This window comes from Onychostoma macrolepis, chromosome 20 (assembly GCF_012432095.1).
Source record: "Onychostoma macrolepis isolate SWU-2019 chromosome 20, ASM1243209v1, whole genome shotgun sequence".
NCBI lineage: Eukaryota > Metazoa > Chordata > Actinopteri > Cypriniformes > Cyprinidae > Onychostoma > Onychostoma macrolepis.
Genome location: NC_081174.1, coordinates 7724822 through 7738058, shown reverse-complemented (window position 1 = coordinate 7738058; position 13237 = coordinate 7724822). Strand labels below are relative to the sequence as shown.

Below are 13237 nucleotides of genomic sequence, written 5' to 3'. Positions count from 1 at the left end.
CTGTAGACTTTGCTCTGCCGAGAAGGAGACACCGGAAGCAAGTCATCCGCTCCGGGCAGGAATTCTTTCTCATCATGTAGATCAATGCTGCAGATTGCAGCTGGTTGCCATGGATATCTCTGCTGAATAGAGTTGAGTTTGAAAAGCAGCTCCGCTTTGCTCCACATTCATTTTAACATGAGCTAAAAAGTGGTGCCAGTGTTTATGATGTACTTTTCTTTTCATTCATTCATTCATTCATTCATTCGTTCATTGCTTGTATAAAAACAGACAATTTTGTTTTACATTTCCACCCTCTCACTGACCCTTAGAAGTAATCTGGCCGTTTCTGCTTTGTACCTTTTGGACTTCTAAAGGACTTTTATTATGATTCAGTAACCTCTTCTTTACATTATGGCTTTTTCACAGTTTAATAACTTTTGAAGAGATTTCAAAATTTCTGTCAGGTACAGTTACACTAATAATTGAGTGTGGCTGAACATAAAAAGCTGAATGATAGCAACAGTTCCTGAAGGTGAAATAAAGGTCACACAGGCAGGATTACAGAGGCATCTGATGAATACAACTCCTAGTCCTGACCTACACACACACACACACACACACACACACACACACATCCTCCATCTTGCTGACTTGCTGCTAGCCGATACCCCTGTCCGGTCAGGTGATCAACAATGCAAAGGTGTCTGAATGTATGCATACATATGCATGCATCTATATGGGTGTTACAGGCATTGTTGGTTTTTATGCAAAATGACAAACTAACTTTTTAGAACTTAACTTTTATAAAATATTAACTTTTATAATAAGATGTCTTATCTACTGTTCAAACGTTAAAGACAAAGGACAAGGCTCTTATACTCAGGGCTGCATTTAATTAATTAAAATATTGTAATAACAGTAATACTGTCAAATATTTTTACAATTTAAAATAACCGTTTTTATGTAAATATATTTTAAAATTTAATTTATTACAATTTATCTTAAGTGTCACATGATCCTTCAGAAATTATTCTAATATGCTGATTTGCTGCTCAAGAAACACTTTATTATTATTATTATTATTATTATTATTATTATTGAAACAGTTGTGCTGCTTAATATTTTTATGGAAACAACAATATACATTCTAAGAAAAAAAAAAGAAACTTTAGAAAAACTAAAAAGGAACCTGTCATTTTCTGCTAGGACATTACTGTTTAAATTATGGATTTAAATTTATATTAACCCTAACACAACACAATGCGATGCATAATTTGAAATTATGGAATAATTGAAAATGAAAATTGTATTTATTATTATTATTGTTGTTGTTGTTAAAAATTGTGCAATGTACTGTATTTATTTGGGATATAAAATAAAATATAAAAAATAAAAACCTGTCATTTCAATCCCAGAATGTCGTCACGCTCAATATACAATTTGAAATGTGCAAGAAATTACATTTGTTAGTTGAGAAAAAGGACAGAATTCTCCCATGATTATATGTATATCTTCTGATGGACATTGTTAGCTGATATGAAATGGCACAATAGCCATATGTGCAAATTTCCATGCACTAATGCACTCCAGGAATGTTATTTAAGCCACTATAGACCATTTTTAACAGATTAGGGTGGTATCCACATATCCACATCCTTTACTAGAATTTCACTGGAACGTACCCTGCACCCAGGATTGAACAGATGTACAGCTCAGGCCACAGTTAAAGTAGATTTAATGAATAAAAATCTGATACAAAGGGTCAATGAAAACACAAATCAGACTGTGGTGCGTCGCGTCCTTGTGCAGCACAGAGCATGGCATGAGATTTAGACTAATGTGTACTGGATTACTGGCTTCTAAAAATAGACTGGGAGGAAGTACAATACACCCTGACATATGATGGAGTTCAGTGTGAGTGTGTACGTGCGTGTTTCATGCACTGCACTGGTTCTTTGTTAGCCAGATGGTCGCTTTCTACACAAGGCAGATATCCAAGAGTAGCTTTAAGGACAGTAATGACTGCAAGATTGACACTCCCTTTATAACCAAACCATTACATTTGGTTACACATGCTGTAATCCAAGCATCAGCCTCACTTCCCATTAATAAATACTGGCTGGTTAAATACCCAGAGCAATGTATAGAGAAACAGAGAACATACTTTCAGTAGAAGGAGTAATCCTGATTGACTGCAACAGTATCATGTATTAATTCTAAATTTAGTAACAAAGCTCCATGTATGAATGGAGACTATAGTCACAGGGCTGAATGCTTATGTTTGACCTTAAACATTAAATATGTGGATTTGATGGTTTGTTTGGTTAGGGCAGAGATGACAGGAAACAATGCAGAGAAGATGGGAAAATGTTGCATGCCAGATTCGAACTTGCACTGCCAACATGAGCACCATGTTTTGTTTTGTTTTTTTGTGTGCATATTTTGTCTTTATTGTATTTATAGTTTTAGCATTTGAAACCTAGGAAAATTTAATGCAACCATGCCACAAATGCAGGGAAAAAATGCAGAGAACGTGGAAAAATGTTGCAAGCCAGATCTGAAGTTGCACTGCCCATATGAGCCTTTTTTGTCTTCAGTGAATTGATTGCTTTATCTTTTGACACCTGAGAAACTTTAATGCAACACTGGAAACAGTGCAGAGAAAATGGAAAATGTTGCAAGCCAGATTCAAACTCGCACTGACCACATGGGTACCATGTTTTTTGTGTTTTGTTTTCTGTTGGGTCTCCAGATTTTTTGTATTTGTTTTATCAGGTGAAACCCAAGATACAACCTTGCCACAAACACAGGAAACATTTCAGAGAAAATGGGAAAGTGTTGCAAGCAAGAATCGAACTTGCACTGCCCGCCTGAGCAGAATGTTTGTTTTTGTTTTTTCCACACATTTTTGATCTCCAGTGTAGTAATTGTTTTCTTATTTGAAACCTTAGATATTTTTATACAACCTTGCTAAAAACACAAGGAACAGTTCAGTGAAACGGAAAAATGTTGCAAGCCAGATTCAAATCCGCACTTACCACATGAGCACCATGTTTTTGTCTTTTCTGTTTATTTATTTTTTATTTTTTTAGTCTGCATATTTTTTGTCTTCAATGCATTTGTTTTATCAGTTGAAACTCAACATACAACCTCGCCACAAACAATTCAGGCAGAACTGGAAAATGTTGCAAGTAAGATTCAAACTTCAATTTTTTTTTTTGTCTTTAATGCATTTAAAAACAAACACAGGAAACAATTCAGAGAAAACTGAAAAATGTTGCAAGCAAGATTCAAACTTGCACTGCCCACTTGAGCACAATGATTTTGTTTTGTTTTTTTCAAAACATTTTGATCTTCTATGTTGTAATTGTTTTATTATTTGAAACTTTGAATAATATAACCTTGTTAAAAACACATGTAACAGTTCAGAGTTTTAGTCTATCAGTTTTTGTCCGTATTTTTATTTGTTTTCTCTTTTGAAACCTTGGAAAGTTTAATACAACCTTTCCACAAATACAGGAAATAATTCACACATACAATTCCTTATATATGTTTTGGCTTCAATGTATTTATTGATTATAACCCAAAAAACTTTGATACAGCCTTGCCTTGCAGAAAACCCTCAGTGGCAGGTAGGAAATGTACAAGAATGATTTCATCCACAATCATCTGAACAGGACACTTTAACAAATTCTGAACCTGATAACCTCTACAGAGCAATCAAAAACTGTACACCTTCTCACCTCAGACAAGTCACAACTATAGGCTTGAGCAGCAGAGTGTAACTGATCTGACGTCAGTGCCCCTTTATGTCGACCTTGTGTAGACGGTCACGCTGTGAAAGGTCAGCACTGTTCTGGGGTCAGTGGAGATGGGCGTTGACGTTAATGCAGCTGAGCTTCGTCATCCAATACGCCATTGCTCATGTTGGACACCATCAGTCTTCATAAACTAGCTGCTGTTCTGCTCTGGCTGAAGCCTTCAGTAGATGACTTCGATAATAAAGAGGAAGATATTGATCATCTAGAGATATATTGAATAAAAGCTTTAAAATAAATGGTCTGCAGTAACAGCAGAGAGTTTTAAGACCCTTCTGATTTTTCTTTCAAGTCCATTTCAGTGCAGAGGTTATAGGCTATTATACAAATCACTGCATTCTGGTTCTATCTGCATTCTGAACAGTTTTGAGATGCTGAGCTTCAAAGTATTTGCATTCCATAGACTTATATAGATAGAACCCTTTTTGTTTTCAAAAAAAAAAAAGTCCCAAAATGTACATGGATTGCAAAAGAAACATCACATAATGTAAATAAATTGTCTCAGAATAAGATATGTGAATAACTCAATTTTGACAAAAATGTCAGATAGAACCATATAATTGGCTCCTATGTCTCCTATAGATATACGTGATATTTTTCCACAAACTGGTTATGCACAACTAAAAAAATAAATAAAAAATATATTTTAGAGTTGATTGCAACAAACAGAAATGCTTTTAGCATTAGTAACATCTATCAGGATGTGCTACCAATACTATACTGTTTAAGATTAGGATGTAGGTCAGCGTTTGGAGATACTATAGACTACTACAGGCATGACGCCCAGAAGCATTTTAGCACTTTCTGGTTCCACCATCCTGAAGTCAACTGGTTTTTAATGAGTTTTTGGTTTAATGGCTGAAATAAGGTCTGTAGTTATACATATAGTTAACATATTTTCATGTTTTATCCTACAATGCAAAATACATCAATAATAACCACTTGTGATTTTTAATAAATTGTTTACTTATCTGGAAATAGGTGCTTGCTAACCAGTGGCTAAATGATGTTAAACATTATCACAATGAAAAAAAGGTAAACTCATCTACTCTCTAGCTGCTTTTACAACCTTGTTGTGTTTATAATCAAACATACACACATTTCAAACATATTGAGTGTTATGATTTCTGTAAGTCTCTACAACTCTAAAAGTATTTGTGTTTTGTGAAGAAAAAGTACATACTTCTCAGTGTGTAGCAGAACCGGGGGTGTTGGGACATCCTACCAAGTCATAATCATATGACTCGAAATCATATATCGCTTTGTTGCATATTTATGTGCATCCTATCATTCATCTTGTCACTTTAAACATAGATTGCACTAAAAACAAAAGTTTTTCCTTTGCGTTTTGGAAAATTTTACATACAGACCTTGTTGACATATAGCTGCAAAAATGACCAAACAATTCTGTATTATGCATATCCAGCCAGTAGTTGGCGACATAACTTTAAAGAAACATGATATGTGACTGTGCACATATAAAAACCTATAGACTGACCATATAATACACATGCACATGACGTCACTTGTTTCACAAATTCACATTTTTGTTAAAAAAAAACTTGCACATTGAAACCCGTTTTCAAAAGATTGAGTTTTCAGGTCACCAAACCCTGTTGTCCCGTAAATGAACTGCCAAATTGCATAAACATTTTTTAGTTAAAAATAGTGTCATGTAAATGCCTCCTAAGGACTACACTATTAAAATCACAGTGAGTGCAAAATACCAAAATAGATCAAATATGAGGCGAGTAAGGCAACCATCTTTTATGATCTTCGCTTTTTTCTTCTCTCTCGCTCTTCCTCTGTCCTCTCTGGGGGCATCATAGCCTGATCTGGTGTGTGGGCACGCAGGGGGAAGTTATGCTGAAACAGTGGCTGAATGCTGATGCCAACCATCTGCCCAGAGCTCCAGCCGCTCCAGCGATGGATCCATGCCCAGACAAACACAGGACACCAGGAACACCAGTGCGTCTGTGGTGCCATCAGCACTGATTTTACTGCAGATCCTATCTTAGTGTTTTAGCTCAGTGGATGGCTGTGGGCACAAGGCTCTCATGATTAATAAATGACAAACGGTCTGCAGTGAATTCACTTGCCATAGACTCTTTTTCGGAATGACAGAATGATGTCTATTCTGATCTGATACAGTCTGTTGCATGTGTACATTTCTATACTAAGGCCCCAAAACACTAGTTCTTTGGCAAATAAAACATTTTAAAAGATTCTTGAGATAAGAAAGAAATTACCAGAGTGGATCGTGCGCAAATGGAACAAAATTGTGTTGAAGAGTTGGACATGACTGGTGATTATCCAAGCTTTAAGCGATTTGCAGACTTCTTGCAGAAGGAGTCTAAGATAGCTTGCAATCCCTTCACTTCTCCACTTTTAATGTGTTCAAAGGTTTCAGATGAGAAATTTCCTAGAAGAGTCAAAGCCTTTAATATAAAGGCCCAAGTTAAAGATTCAACAAGGCCAGAATTTAAGATAACATCACCGTGTTCTGTTTGTAAGAGTGAAGTACATAGTATCACTAAATGTCCTATTTTTGCAGAAAAGCCTAAGGATGACAAAAGGTCCTATATTCGTGAGAATCACCTTTGTTTTGGATGTCTGAGAAAGGGGCATATTTCTAAAGACTGCAAAAGACAGCATATTTGTGGCACATGTGGCTTTGCGCCATCCAACTTGCTTGCACGAAGATTTTTACTGTAGCAGCCCTTCAGCGTCGAACAAATGGAGGCAGAGAGTTTCTGACAGGTGCTTTCGATTTATTCTACTCAGATGCAATAAATTTAATTACTGAAGTATTCGTTGTCTCAATTCTGTTGCAACATTATCTCCATGCATCACAACCATTGATTGACTTCATAGCACCATTACAATCAGATCACTACACCGTGGCACCGTAAAACTACAAAGAAAACAAAATAAAGAAACATCAACAAAAGAAAATAAAGTTTTTCAACACTCACCATAAACAAACATTCACTACATTAACTAAACATATTTAACATTATCCAAATTAATCAACATCATACCAAAGAAATACATGAGAAAACAAACAACCAACCTCACTCTGCTTGCCGAAGGTATACTAAAAGGCTAAAAGCCTCGAACCATTCTCCCGAGCTATACCTGTTAGCGCGTGAACAAACGTGGATTACTCTTACGCTACTTCGTTTCACTTATATCCTATACGTTTGTTACTCCCTCTAGTGGTGACACCAAGCAAAGCGAATTTAAAGGAGAAGGTCATTACAATGGCAGTGCTTTAAAAGGGATGGATTTAGAGAGGGGTTTAGTGTATGGTGTTTAGCATGAAGTACTTTCAGCAAAACCCTTTTGAAAAGTTGTCATCCTCTTTTAAAACTGCAGTATAACACACCATTAAACACGTCTTGAGTAATAACTTCACTGTATTCAACAAAACACTTTTGTCATATTTCAAATATTTTATACTTATGATATACTAAACAGAATCTGGTGTATAATTGAATTATTATAGTTATAAAGTACATAAATAAAATATTTCTACACTGTAAAAATAAAAAAATAAATTAAAAAAGTTGAGCCAACTTAAAATTTTAAGGCAACCAGCTTCAGCAGATTTTGAGTTTTCTCAACTTGTTGTTTTAAGTTTATACAACAAAAAGACAATTCAAAAATCTCCTACAAAAATAAGTTGGGAAAACTCAAAAATCTGCTGAAGCTGGTTGCCTTAAAATTTTAAGTTGGCTCAACTTTTTTTTTTTTTACAGTGTAGTTTAATTGAATTTATATGAAAACTTTTTTTTTTTTAATTTAGCACTTCCCTTCAGAAGCTACAGAAAATACTTGCATGCTTCCAAGACAAAATTAGTACAACTCACCCTAATTTAATGCATCGTGTTCTCGAGTTTCAGTGAACATTTGAATTTGAATTCCCTCAGTTGCCCTTGATGTGAAAAAATGATCTGAAAATCATACAGTCACTTTTGGAAAGAGTTCAAATATACAAAAGATGCTAGAAAACCAAATAATTTGTGAAAAACTGGGAGCTATTTATCTGATCAGGATACACAAGACTCATGAACAGCTATCAGCAAAAAAAAAAAAAAAAAAAACAGTGCAAAAAAAAAAAACAGACGGGCAACTTGAGCACATTTGTGACCCTGGACCACAAAACCAGTCTTAAGTCGTTGGGGTAAATTTGTACATTGTATGGGTCAAAATTTAAGTAAAGTTAAGTAAAGATATTAAGTAAAGATCATGTTCCATGAAGATATTTTGTAAATGTTTTACCGTAAATGTATCAAAACTTAATTTTTGATTAGTAATATGCATTGCTAAGAACTTCATTTGGACAACTTTAAAGGCAATTTTCTCAATATTTGGATTTTTTTGCACCCTCAGATTCCAGATTTTCAAATAGCTGTATCTCGGCCAAATATTGTCCGATCCTAACAAACCATACATCAATGGATCAAAGCTTATTTATTCAGCTTTCAGACGATTTATAAATCTCAATTTCGAAAAATTGACACTTAAGACTGGTTTTGTCGTCCAGGGTCACATTTGTCCAAAATTTGACAGTTTTATGTCATTTTTATTTGTTGGGATGTTAATTCATGTAGTCATTCATAACTGTATTGGTAAGCAGCAAACACATTTTCGCAACAGTAACGTTGAGGAAACTATGATAATCACATACAAACAAAACCTTAGGAATCAATCACCTATGGCAACAGAGAATAATCCACTGCACACACACTCCAATCAGTGATTGGGGCAACATCTTCCACAAGACCCCTTCAGATAGTAACACTCAGACTAATGATGCAGTCTGACTAAACAGCACCTTGAGAAGTAACGCAAGTGCAACCACTAATGTGGTTTCGTTATTTGTAATGCTCAGATAGATGTCAGGCGCTCCAGTGTATATTGTTGTTGTTTTGTTTCTGACTTTCTGTTTCTGTAGCTCAAGTGGAGCATGGCATTAAAAACACAAAGAGATCTGAAGCCCAGTAAAACGCAAAAGTGACTGGCCATTTTTAAGCAGACTTGGTTGTGAATGTTTTTGTCTCTTGCTTTTTCTCCATTTAAATAAATAAATAAATAAAAAACAAGCTCAATAAAGCCACAAACAATACTACTGATTTAATAAGCAATATAATGGTTGTGCAAAACAAAACCATAATTGATTGTCTCAAAAAATTATAAACAAAAAATAAATAAATAAATAATTTGCACACACATTAATGTTCAGTTTCTCTTTACACTATGCAGAGCATGTTGATCATGGTCATAAATTTAGACCTTTATGGATTTGGGGACCTTTCTGCATAAAATTCAAATTGAGTGAGAAACTAATTTCCATGAAGGGTGAGATATTTGCCCTGTTAAAGCAACTTTTTTCTAAACTCATTAAATGGATGTGTCATCTTTTATATCAAATTATTAAATTTAATCAATTAATTTAACTAGAACTTCAGGGCTGTTACCAGTCAAATCAGTCAGTATCAGCAAAGTCCATCTTTGCACAGGTGTAGATGCGGCACAGACACTGCATCTGAAATGACTTTTAGATCTGTTTAAACTTTACACAGATGTGGAATAGAAAATGAAGAAAAATAGGAAATAATGAGAGAAGTCAAATTATTTTTTTATATATTAAATTAAAGCTGCCAGTGGGTGGCCACTCTTAACGAGGGAGTAATCACATTATTAATTGAACCTATTAATTCAAAACTGCTGATTCAATTAGGAACAAAGCAAATGATTGACTTTATGAATGGGTCATTGAATCAATCACTCAACCAATTTGATCATAAATGCAGATTCACACAAATTATGCAACGATTTGGCTCAGTTTGGAACTACTGTCATCAAAAAACAGATTAACCTCTTAACTGTCACCGTCCACCCTGTGGGACGCCTACGTTTACTTCACTATTTTACAATTAAATCCTAATCTAATCATGACAAACTATATATCGTTGGAAAGGTCTAAGACTCCTAAATAGGTATTTTACCACTTTTTTTGTTAAAAAATTATGTTGGAAAAGTAATAGATTAATTTATGACAAGAGTGCACCTGAAAAATCTACATCATAACAGGAGTTCTGACCTTTGTCACAGAAAGTCTTCTTTTTTGCCTTTTTCTCTATCACGCTTTAGAAATCATAAGAAATTATATATCAGTTGAAAACTTAAAATCTCAAAATTCATCCTTTGTAACCCATTTTAAAATCAGACATTGCATTACCATGGAAATGGTACATCAAAATCACGTTGGAAAATGTTTTCATACATGAATTATAAAAAAATAAGTTTGGATAGTGCACTATCATGTCTGTGTTCAAAACTGTGATGACAGTTAAGGGGTTTTAAAAACAAACAATATTAAAAACCTATTTAACTTATTTAAAGGTGCTGTATGTAGGATTTTGACTCTACTAAAGCATAAAAATACCATAATATGTTTGCAGATATTTAAGAAACGTGCTAAATTAACATGTTTATCTGGAAAACAATGCTAGTCAGTTATTCTTCTTTGAAAATATGCATTCAGGCCCGGAATGTCTGTGTTTGTTATGGTTTGTGAAACCCGCCCACTGCTAGTTTACCTAATTGTATTTCGGCACCCCGGGTTGCCAGTTAGCGGAAAACACAGCGTATTTAATTTCATTCACGTGCGCTCGTTCCTGTTGGTGTCGTTAATCTGGCAACCTGCGTGTGCGTCAAATCTGAGGAGGAGGGGCCGGTGAAAAAAAAACGTCTTCAATATTTTGAATTTGGACTGCAATACCAAGTTCAATCCTACATACAGCACCTTTAAAACTTAAGTCACTTAATTGTAACTTTTTGAACTGTTATATAGAATTAATATCACATTTGTAACATTATTGGGGCAAGCATCATTCTTGCTTGTGTGGTATATGATTATCTATCTAAATTTAAATACAAAATAAATAAATAAAATAAACACTAATAAAAAACAATTTTTGCCCCCTTATCTTGAATTTTGGGGACATTTCTATTAATTTGAACAGCATTTTTGCCCCAAGCCCCCATTAATTTCTAGAGTAGCTACTGCTACTACATTAATTAGTCTAAATTGTTTTGCATAAAATATCTGCCAAATTAATAAATGTAGCTACTATATTTATTAGTAGCCTATCTTTAGAGCTAAAAATCCAAAAAATATGCCTTTTGCAATTTGTTTGATATACAGATGTGAAGCATATTTAACTTGAAAATAAATCAACGACCCTGTCACATTCAGCTGAAAGAATCCTCGAGGTTCAGCAATGCTTTTGATGAAAACAGAACCGCTGACCTCGCGGGGAAGTGTCTACCTCTCAATATCTGCACAGTGTCCTAACCATGAACCCATATGCGCGCACACACTTACCTCTCCCTTCATAAATCACTAGGCGAGGGATTAAGGATGTGATATTCAAAGGAGCTTAGAACTGCCTGTTATTTACCTAAACTGTCCTCTGCCTGGCTCCGGTCCCGTACAGCCATGCGCTTACTCCAGTGTTTTAACCCACATAGGAAACTGATTTCAAAACCAGACCAAGCTGCGTCACGAAGCATCAATAAAAAGTTTTTGATTTGACTGGAAGGAGATAAAGAGAGTAATTATATAAATACACAGACATTAACGTCAGAACAGGTACACGACAGGTACACCAGGGTATTCCTCAGTCCCGAAGAGAGAGAGAGAAATGACAGGTAAGAGACGGTAACCCAGACAGCGCTCTCTCAGAGGACAAACGGGTTGGCCGCACTTGAATTCTGAAGGTTAGCAGAGGTTTGGCTGGGACGGAAGAGGAGAGAACCATATGGCCCTACTGTGAGAGATATCGCAGAGTCACTGGCGAAAAGCCTGTGAGAAATCAACTGATAGAGCATAACACAACCTGCTCTGTCAGCTGTACCGCACTCTTTCCATGACTTTAAAGGGTCCTAAATGGCACTTCTTATTTGGATCAATGACATTAGGGTCAATGACGCTCTTTTTCTTATCCGGATATATCCAAAGTTCTGTCATGAAACTCTAGAAGGTGAAGTCCAATAGGTCAAACTCAATCTGACACAATGACATCATTATTCACATAGCGTAGCTGATTGATTTTTTTTGTATAAGCAGCCAATGAACTTCCACTCAACATTCAAATACTCGGCTAGTGCTTGCTGTAGCAGTGGTAGCAGCAGTGCGCTTCAGAAACCCTCCACCTTCCCCAGCTCCACCTGTATAGATCGGCTACGGGGTGATTCATCTATATATGGGGGTTATTTCATATATGTGACCCTGGAGCACAAAACCAGTCTTAAGTCGCTGAGGTATATTTGTAGCAATAGCCAAAAATACATCGTATGGGTCAAAATTATAGATTTTTCTTTTATGTCAAAAATCATTAGGATATTAAGTAAAGATCATGTTCCATAAGATATTTTGTAAATTTCTTACCGTAAATGTATCAAAACTTAATTTTTGATTAGTAATATGCATTGCTAAGAACTTCATTTGGACAACTTTAAAGGCAATTTTCTCAATATTTAGATTTTTTTGCACCCTCAGATTCCAGATTTTCAAATAGTTGTATCTCAACCAAATATTGTCCGATCCTAACAAACCATACATCAACGGAAAGCTCATTTATTCAGTTTTCAGATGATGTCTGAATTTGTCTGAGACTTAAGACTGGTTTTGTCGTCCAGGGTCACATATGTTATGGGTGCAGCAGCAGTATTTCTTACATGCTCACAGCAACATGTTGTGGATGTATTGGCAATAGCAAGTCGGTATTTGCCCTGCAGCAGCAGCAGCATTTTAACCGTTTACTTTAAAAACGTTTTATTTTGAAATGAATACAATTTAACTTCTATACTAGCACTTTTAACCCATCCTGTCTGTCTAAGATCATGGCTACATGAATCAGCTCACGTCTAATGACTGCTTTGTTGGCGCCATCATTTCATTAAGACTTTAAATCACTGTTAATCAATTATAGAGCTTGAAAAGGTATGTCTTAATACAAATGTAATATTTCTTACATTGCAAATGATGTGCTGCAAGTTCCAACTTGTTAGATCTGTTAGGGCTGACTCTATGTAGATACAAACTGGAGATTAGGAACAAGATGCATATGTGCATGACCCAACTACTGCACTCGTCCATTAAAATCTCACTGCTTTACGTCTGTCCTGAATGAGACTGCTGGTGGGTCGGACATCCCCTCAGAGAGGTTGAGAACTCATCCAGTCCTGTGTTGCCAGGACTTGATGAGCTTCTGACACAGATAGAGAGAGAGAGAGAGAAATAAACAAACACTATCCTGTCCCACTTCTTCCGTTAACTAACATCTGGCCTAAATCTCTCAATATCTCTCTCTCCTGCTCTTCTTACTCTCTGTTTTCTTATGAGCAACAAATTGAATTTCATC

General features: G+C 35.5%; 1 long non-coding RNA gene across 1 annotated transcript; it reads right to left on the bottom strand.

Annotated features, from left to right (window-relative positions):
• Positions 1 to 4676: 4676 nt before the first annotated feature.
• On the bottom strand, positions 4677 to 6953 carry LOC131527471 (uncharacterized). Its single transcript, XR_009267658.1, has 4 exons — positions 6874 to 6953; positions 6399 to 6714; positions 6050 to 6222; positions 4677 to 5838 (listed from the first exon to the last, which is right to left on the bottom strand). It is a non-coding gene; the product is annotated as an uncharacterized LOC131527471 (long non-coding RNA).
• Positions 6954 to 13237: the final 6284 nt, after the last annotated feature.